This window comes from Mus pahari, chromosome 2 (genome assembly GCF_900095145.1).
Source record: "Mus pahari chromosome 2, PAHARI_EIJ_v1.1, whole genome shotgun sequence".
Classification (NCBI taxonomy): Eukaryota; Metazoa; Chordata; class Mammalia; order Rodentia; family Muridae; genus Mus; species Mus pahari.
In genome coordinates this window covers 62,303,626-62,312,625 of record NC_034591.1, presented here as the reverse complement: position 1 = coordinate 62,312,625, position 9,000 = coordinate 62,303,626, and positions in this window count along the sequence as shown.

The window sequence follows — 9,000 nt, the reverse complement described above, 5'->3', positions numbered from 1 at the left end:
TTAGTGTTGGTGTTTTCCCTTTATTATCCTTTGAAGGGCTGGATTTGTGGAAAGATATTGTGTGAATTTGGTTTTGTCATGGAATACCTTTGTCTCTCCATCTATATTAATTGAGAGTTTTGCTTGGTATAGTAACCTGGGCTGTCATTTGTTTTCTCTTAGTGTCTGTGTAACATCTGTCCAGGATCATCTGGCTTTCATTGTCTCTGGTGAGAAGTCTGGAATAATTCTAATAGGCCTGCCTTTTTATGTTACTTGACCTTTTTCTCTTACTGCTTTTAATATTCTTTATTTAGTGCATTTGTTGTTCTGATTATTATGTGTTGGGAGGAATTTCTTTTCTAGTCAAGTCTATTTGGATTTCTGTAGGCTTCTTGTATGTTCATGGGCATCTCTTTCTTTAGGTTTGGGAAGTTTTCTTCTGTAATTTTGTTGAAGATATTTGCTTGCCCTTCAAATTGAAAATTGTCATTCTCATCTACTCCTATTACCTGTAGGTTTGGTCTTCTCATTGTGTCCTGGATTTCCTGGATGTTTTGAGTTAAGAACTTTTTGCATTTTGCTTTTTCTTTGATTGTTGTGTCCATGTTCTGTATAGAATTTTCTGCACCTGAGATTCTCTCTTCCATCTCTTGTAATCTGTTGCTGATGCTCTCATTTTTGGTTCCTTATTTCTTTCCTAGGGTTTCTATATCTAGAGTTGTCTCACTTTGGGATTTCTTTATTGTTTCTACTTCCATTTTCAGATTCTTAATGGTTTTGTTCAATTCCATCCCCTGTTTGGTTGTGTTTTCCTGTAATTCTTTAAGGGATTTTTGTGTTTCTTCTAGCTGTTTAGCAGTGTTATCCTGTAATTCTTTAAGGGATTTTTGTGTTTCTTCTAGCTATTTAGCAGTGTTTTCCTGTAATTCTTTAAAGGATTTTTGTGTTTCTTCTTGCTGTTTAGCAGTATTTTCCTGTAATTCTTTAAGGGATTTTTGAGTTTCTTCTACCTGTTTAGTAGTGTTTGCTTGTAGTTCTTTAAGGACTTCTACCTGTTTTACAGTGGTCTCCTGTAATTCCTTGAGGGATTTTTGTGCTNCCTCTTTAAGGGCTTCTACTTGTTTAGCATTGTTCTCCTGTATTTCTTTGAGTGAGTTGTTAATGTCCTTCTTCAAATCTTCTACCACCATCATGAGATATGATTTTAAACTCACATCTTGCTTTTTAGGTGTGTAGGGGTATCCAGGACTTGCTGTGGTGTGTATACTGGGTTCTGATGTTGCCCAGTGTTCTTGGTTTCTGTTAGTAATATTCTTATGTTTGCCTTTCGCCATCTGGAAATCTCTGGTGTTAATGTTCAAGCTGTCTCTGGCTGGAGTTTGTTCTTCCTGTGATTCTATTAGTCTCTGTCATCACTCCTGGGAATCCAACTCTCCCCTAGGTCCCCGTGGTCAGAGCACTCTCTGCAGGCAAACTGTCTTCTTGCAAGGCAGGTGTCCAGAAGTCTGGAGCTTTGATCCTCCTTCTGAGTCCTGGTGTCAGAGCTCTCCCTGTAGGCCGACTCTCCTCCTGTGATCCTGAGGACCTGTGATGGGGAGGGTCCTCCAGAGTGCTCTGCTGCCTCCTCTGGGTTTACAAAGAAATATGGCAGCTGTGGCCCAGATGGGACCAGGACCCCGCCTCTGGGCGGGCGGTGTTCCTTTGTCCCTGTTCCTGCTGGCACAAGCCCCTCCTGGATTCTCTGGAGTTGATGTTGCCTTCCACTCACCAGTGATCCCAAGGACCTATGGTGTGGAGAGTCCTCCGGAGCGCTCAGCTGCCTCTGCTGGGGTTCAGAAAAGAGATCTCTTGTCAGCTTTTATTTTGATATCAGGCAGTGGTGCTTAAGATGTCTCTGCTTTGCAGGGAGAGGCTTCACATAGACATATCTCAGGATCTCAGGGTCCCTTCCACCATGCCATAGTCTGACCATTCTCTCCATTCAGTTGTCTACTTCCTCCTCTTCCAATCTTCTTCATCTTCATCCTCTTACTCCCTGCTTTTGTCTTGCTCTTCTGAATCATTTTTGGCTTTGTACTTTTTCTTCTCCTTTTGCTCTGAAGCTTCCTTCTCGCCTTTCTACTCACACCTGTATGCTTCTAGAGCTTCTTTCAATGGTGTTATGAGCCGCTGGAACTCCATCTCTTCCATGGCTGACAGCACAGCATTGACATTCAGAGTCTTGTGCTTTCCTTTCATTGCAAAGTTACTGACACAGGATGTGGCATACAGAACAAAGACACTGATGGCATGGGAGATGGTGCTTAGGGCCTCCTGGGAGATATTGACACTGTCAGGGTTTGGGGGGTTGGAGTTAGGTCCTCCTTGATGATCCCGGTAATGATGGCCTTGGTCAGATTTATGTCCTTGGGCCTCTCCGCTATTGCTGCCCGCTGGATCCTGACCCTACTTCTCAGGTCCCCTCTTCAGACAGTTCTGGTGTCTCTACACAATGGACTATTACTCAGCTGTTTAAAAAAAATGAAATCAGGAAATTTACAGGTAAAGAAATAGAACTAGAAAGAAATCTTCATAAGTGTGGTAACTACTTAGAAGAATCAGAAAGACAAATGTTGCCAGAATATATTTACTTGTATCTGGATATTAGCTGTTCTACGTATAAATGTGGCAATACAATGATTCCTAATGACATTCTGCTGTACTCATAGATCAGTGTCTTGCTCAACAATCATCAGAGAAGTTTCCTCCCACAATTGATGTGAACCAATGCAGAGACCCACAGGCAGATGTTATGCAGAAAGCCCTAAAAGAAATCCACCAAACCTCTCCCCTCAGGGCTCAGGGAACCCTGTGAAAGTTTAGATTGAAAGAGTATAAGAGCTAGAAGGGATGGAGGGCACCAAGAAACCAAGGCCTTTTAAACACACAGGAGAGAAACACATGTGGACATCAGAGGCTGTCGCATGCACAGGTTCTGTAACAGATGGGCTCCTAGAGTTAAAAGGAGAAGCGTCAGTCTAACCCAGAAGCTGTCTCCAACTTACAAAGACTTGCAAATTAAAATTTAGGTTTCTCCAAGGGTGTCTCACTGGGGAAATAAACTATTTCTATGGGCAAACCATGTGCCCAGCTGTAGATGCCAACACATGATGAATTCAATATTTGGAGGTTATTTGTCTTATAGTATCATGCTTGGGCTTTTTCATTTTTCATTTTGTCTTTTTATTATTTATTTATTTGTTTGTATTTGGTTTTGTTTCTGTTTTTTTCTCCTGCCTTTTAATCATTCAGATTCTTATAGCTTCTAGTTTTTTATTCTAATGGGATTCCTGATGGTGTAAATGAGTGGTTCTTGCTGACTATATCAGTTTCTTGTGCCTTTTCTTAGCCTCTTCTGTTTGCTTGCTTGTTTTGTTCTATTCTGATATGTCAGTTTTTATCTTATTTTATTATTATCTCTTAGAAGCCTGTATGATTTCTAATGAAAGACAGAAAGGGGTGGATCCAGATGAGAGTGGAGATGGGGAGAAAGTAGAAGAGATAGAGGGAGAGAAAACTGTAATCATAATATAGTATATAAAAATCTATTTTCAATAAAATAAAAGTAAAAATCAATATATCTATATCTATATATATCTATAGATCTATATCTATATATATCTATAGATCTACATATAGATCTATAGATATCTATAGATCTGTCTGTCTGTCTCTCTGTCAGAAGAGAGTTATTTTACCCAAAAAGACAAAAAGGTTTGAGGCAAAGCAAGATAAACTAAAAATTTCATAATTCTAACAGTTTCAAGAAATGAAAAACTTCAACTACTTCTTTTCCAGTATATAAGCAAGTAGTTACAAATCTCATACTCACTGTAGCAACCATGCAACCCTTCTTGGTCAACTCTCTTTGAGCTGTTGGCCCCCTAGCCAGGTGCCATTGTGCTCTGTGACTTTTCCTGAGGAAAAATGAGCAATTTTGCTCTACCCCACACAAGGTATCTAAGTCTACCTTAGAGAACCAATGAATTTTTGGGGTTGCTTACATGAATCAAGATAAGGGTTACTCACAGGCATGTAGGCTATTCAAATGCAACTACATTGCTAAAAGCCAACATCAGCATGGGTGAAAACTCATGTTGTTTCCCTCAGTTCTCTTTACAATTTACTGGAATCTTGGGTCTTTGAAATCTATCTACAGCAATTGTTACTACCTAGAAAATCTTAGGAGAGGCCCTGTGAATCTCCTAAGTCTCTGGAATTTCCTGAGACTTGTGAGTTTTTTGTACTTCCCGAGTATTTTTAGTTTCATTTACTTTCTGAGCCTCCCTCTAGAAGGAAACATTTCAATTCTGAGAATGTAGCTACCTACACACATCTTGATGATGTTGACTATCTGGAGAGAGAAAAGAGGCACATAAATATTTGAAAATACAAAGCCAACAACAGTGTAGTCAGCATTAGTTTAAATAAAAATATTTATATTATTTGACAACACTAATTATTTGATTTCCAAGGACATTTAAAATTTTCATGCATAAAGTAGATCTAGAAGTTAACCTACTGTTTAATTGACAGGAACAATACTCATAAAACTATAATATAAAATATTAACTTATAATATAAAACATATTGAGAGGGTGTAACAACTGCTCAAAACAAATTATTGTTGAGAATAAATAAAATGAATTATTGTTTTTTGAAATATTTTTGATAATTTCATTCAATATGTTTTGATAATATTCTTCCCTTTCTCAACTGCTCCCTTCGGGAAAAGAGACCTTCCCTAATCTCCATCTACACAACTCCAGGTTCTTTCTCTCAACTAGGACGATTTGTAGAGAAACCTCTACCCACTGTGGGAGGAACACCTAAGTTATTGAGGGTGTTTCTTCAGGGTAGCATGAGAGAAGTGTTTTGGGTGGAGAATGGTGGTACAGTTCTTCACTGTGTATCTGAGTGATTTTGATTTCAAAGGGAAGATATTTATTAGAAATGTATATAATCAGGGAACGAAGAAGGCAGTGTTTGTGATACAGTTTATTTGTTTTAGATGCTAGTGTTGCTTTGCCTATCCTAGCCTACTTATCTTTACCAAGGGTCATGTTTTCACTTAGGTGTACAAACAGAAGAAATATGGGCAACATATTAAGGCTGTGGATTATAGTTATTCGGTATGAGGTATAGGTCTCACAATGGGGACTTAGGATTGTCCCATGAAATGGAGGCATCTTGTGGGACTGAGCATTCAACTCATGCAATCAGACACTCCTAGTATATATATAGTGTCAGAATTAAGTCAGACAATCCTTTTGGTGTTCACCAGATTGCCTAATTTCTGGGGAATCCTCTTAACGACTGTCCATGGCTCAGTGTGAAGTAGTGAGGTTATTAACATAAAAGTAGAAAAATTACCTTTATTTTTCTCCATTGTTTGATAGAATGTCAGTATCTAGCTCTCAGACTGTTCTGAGATCCAAATAGATTGCACTCATCAGTGTTCTTCTGGGGTGAGTGATGCCAGTACACAGCGACAACAGACAAAAGAAATAATCCCCCATGAAAATGAAACAACCATATAAAACAAAGAAAATGGCAAATTGAGCAGAGCTGTTGTTATCAAAGCTCATAGAGAAGCACGTAAACAAAACCTCCCTGTGGTCTGGTGACACAGCTCAGCTGTCAGGCCCCGGGAGAACACAGGCAAACTCATTTTCCTTCTAGTTTTTCTAAGAATAATAGTAAGTCATGTGTAAATAGTCTACAGTAGAAACAGTTAAAATATGGTCCATGGATCAGCCCATCAGCACTACAGGAGAGATGATTAAAAATTGAGTACCTGCACATTCTATTCAGAGGCACCAAATCCAAATCTATATTTTTGTCATTTCTCCAAGTGATCTGAAGGCATAAAACATCATGCAATCTCAACATTATTCATGCTATTCTATACTATAGGGCCTTGTAATTGGGTACATTCCATTTGAACAACTCATAATTACTGTCTTCCATATGAATAATAGAAATATACACCATAATAATTAAGAACCTAAAAATAACTACTTTCCCAATAGTCTTTCAATTTCTCTGTAACAACACTGGTAGATGTGATTAATACACGATATTCACTCCATAACAAATGTCTCAAGGACTGAGTAAACCTTAGAGTGGCATGTGACTAATGAATAGGAAGATGTCTAAGTCCTGCTGTGCTTAGGCTAGATGGAGGCCACCAAGCTTTCAGGTGGTATTGATTCTGCCAAAGCCACTTGGATGATTATAGTTTTAAATACAAAAATTAATTATGAATTTGTTTGTCTTGATGGAAGGCTACTTTAAGAAAAACTCTATGAAATGTTCATCTTATTCTGTGAGGTATAGTAGCAAATGACGTCATCTCTCCTCTCTTCCACAGTATAGCTCACTGCTTCTGTCCTCTGGTAGTGCTTCCTTGATCTTAGAGTGCCAAGTCCTGCTTGGCCATGCAAGAGATGGGGTTCTCACCCCTGAAACAGAGCTAGCAGGGCACAGGCCTCCAGGAATGTTTATGGTTGCTCTGTGCATAAGGCTTGTTTATATAATAATGTACACATGTATCATATATCATATATCATGTTCCTCCATTGAGGAATGTCCTCTGTGTCACAGTTGATGACTATATGATAATCAGAACCAGCATAGAGGGTGAAGGTATGGGTAATGTCTCAGTAAAATGGTAAACACTGAGACCTTCAGGACAGCCCTTAAAGCTGTGGGGAAGATCTATGAAAACATGAGTTCAATAAAATATAATTTTGCTACTATGCAAAATATAAGAATGCACTGGGAGCTTTGCAAATCTCAAAGAACAAAGGCAGTTCTAGGAGCTGTGAGTTGTGAGCTGTGAGCACTGGGCCAGCTTGTCAGAAAGATGCAAAGGCAGTAATATTCCTGAGTTCAAGTTCAGCCTGGGACAGAGTTTGGTAGTCCCAGCCATGGTAGGAATGGCAATCTCAGATTGAGATTCAATCCAGCTAGTTTATTGTCTGTGCTTACAAAGGCAGGCAGATCTCTGATTTCATTTACAACAGTTAAAAAAAAGTGCTGGCTGGTGACGAATGCTAATTTATGGGAATGCTAATCAAAGGGAAACCTACAGTAAATGACTGAATTGATATGTAAATAAAAGACTGGACCTTGGTCTGTGAGAGCTGAGCTATTCTGGAGATCTCCAGAGAAAGCTGTCTTGAGCAAAGCACAAGTTGAGAGCTCTGACCCATGATTTGACTTCAAATTGTTCTTTTGCTGCTCCCAAACACCCTTTCTACAGGTATCCCTGACCAAGCCAAGGCTGGTCCTTGGCATCAGAGTAATTCTTAACATGACCACTTCTTTCCACATTTCAGTGTAGAGTCAAAATGCTTTCATGAACAAATTTAAGAGAGAGAGAGAGAGAAGAAGAAGAAGAAGAAGAAGAAGAAGAAGAAGAAGAAGAAGAAGAAGAAGAAGAAGAAGAAGAGGAAGAGGAGGAGGATGGAAAACCATCTCTATTCTCAACTTCTTTGTGTTTCATGATTCTCTAGAAATGTAGTAATTCTATTACTACCAGGATCATTATGCATGACAACTAGCCCCTTATGCATGACTCATAGTCTAACAGACTTGGGAGCTCAGATAAGCTCACTATGGAACATATTCAGCTCTGAAAAATCTGCCTTTACTCACAATGTCCTATCTTTGGCTGTCTAGCCTTATATATTTGAAAGCACTGATACTTATATACTGATAGACATATGTGGTTAAGTAGAGAGGTCCTGGAAGTCAGACAGTTTAAGAAAGAGCCAGATCTGTGCTACTGTGTGGAATCCAAGAACAATGATGCTATTATCTTTCTCATTTTTTTTTTAATATGATGAATAAATGAAATGAATCATGTAAAGTCCTATCAATGTGTAGTATCTGACACTTAGTAAGTGATAAACTCTATGTGCCTTCACTTACATATTTTATTAAAGGTGGATGAAATATTAATTAACCATTAAATAAAGAACACATAGTCTTTTCAATACATTGGACATTTGCAATCCTGATGACATTGGGCAAGACTGAACATGAAAGTCCATTCCATTTCAAGATGGGAGAGAAACAAATCACATGAAGCTCCTTGAGAATATACTTGAAATGTCTGGAGACTGATTTCTAGTCTTCAGGCATTGCTTAAGTAGTTCAAATCAGCAAAGCTCAACCTACTTCCAGGCTGGAGAGCCAGTTAGATACTGGCCTCTTCCTGTAAAGCTTACTGTCAGAGATGAGAGATGCTTTAGGTGGGCAGTGACCCTCATAGGTAGGTCCATAGTATCTGGACCAACAGAGGTAGAGATCCTGATGGAGAGATGCTAGGTAGCCATGCACAGAGAAAGTCTATACACATGTATAAATCATAGCTCATCATCTGCAGAATCTTTAAACTACCCAAACTGTTTCATCTGATTTTCACTATCAGTGTATTCAGAGACAGTGAATACTTATCCCTTTATTAGCTACTAATGAACTATGGACTACCAAATGTATAAGTAATATTAAAGCTCTTTCAGTATCTGTGGGTTTTGCAAAAGCCTCTGCGTAATTCACAGAATGGATAAGTGTGAGTGTAAGGGACTAGGAGAGTTCTATGTGGGGCTTTGGGAGTCAGTGGATGCAGCTTGTTTTCTTCTTAATCTTATGATTCATGTAATTTGTGAGGTTATGTAATTAGAATTTTGATAAAATGTATTTAAATTTGGGACCCAGAAAATGAATTAAAATATTATTTAATTTCATAGCTAAATAAGTTCAACAAAATAAAGTCAATCATGCTTAATAAAATGTCATTTCATGGAAAGCCAATGGATATACCATCTGTAGTATTTTTCCTCTAAATTAAGAGAAAGGGTGTGGTGTTATGCTATTAAATGAAGATAAGAAAAAAAATAGTGGCTTTTTCTGTGTTTAGGAATTGGGGATCAAAATTAGAGGAAACTACCAAGACTTGTGATCCAAATA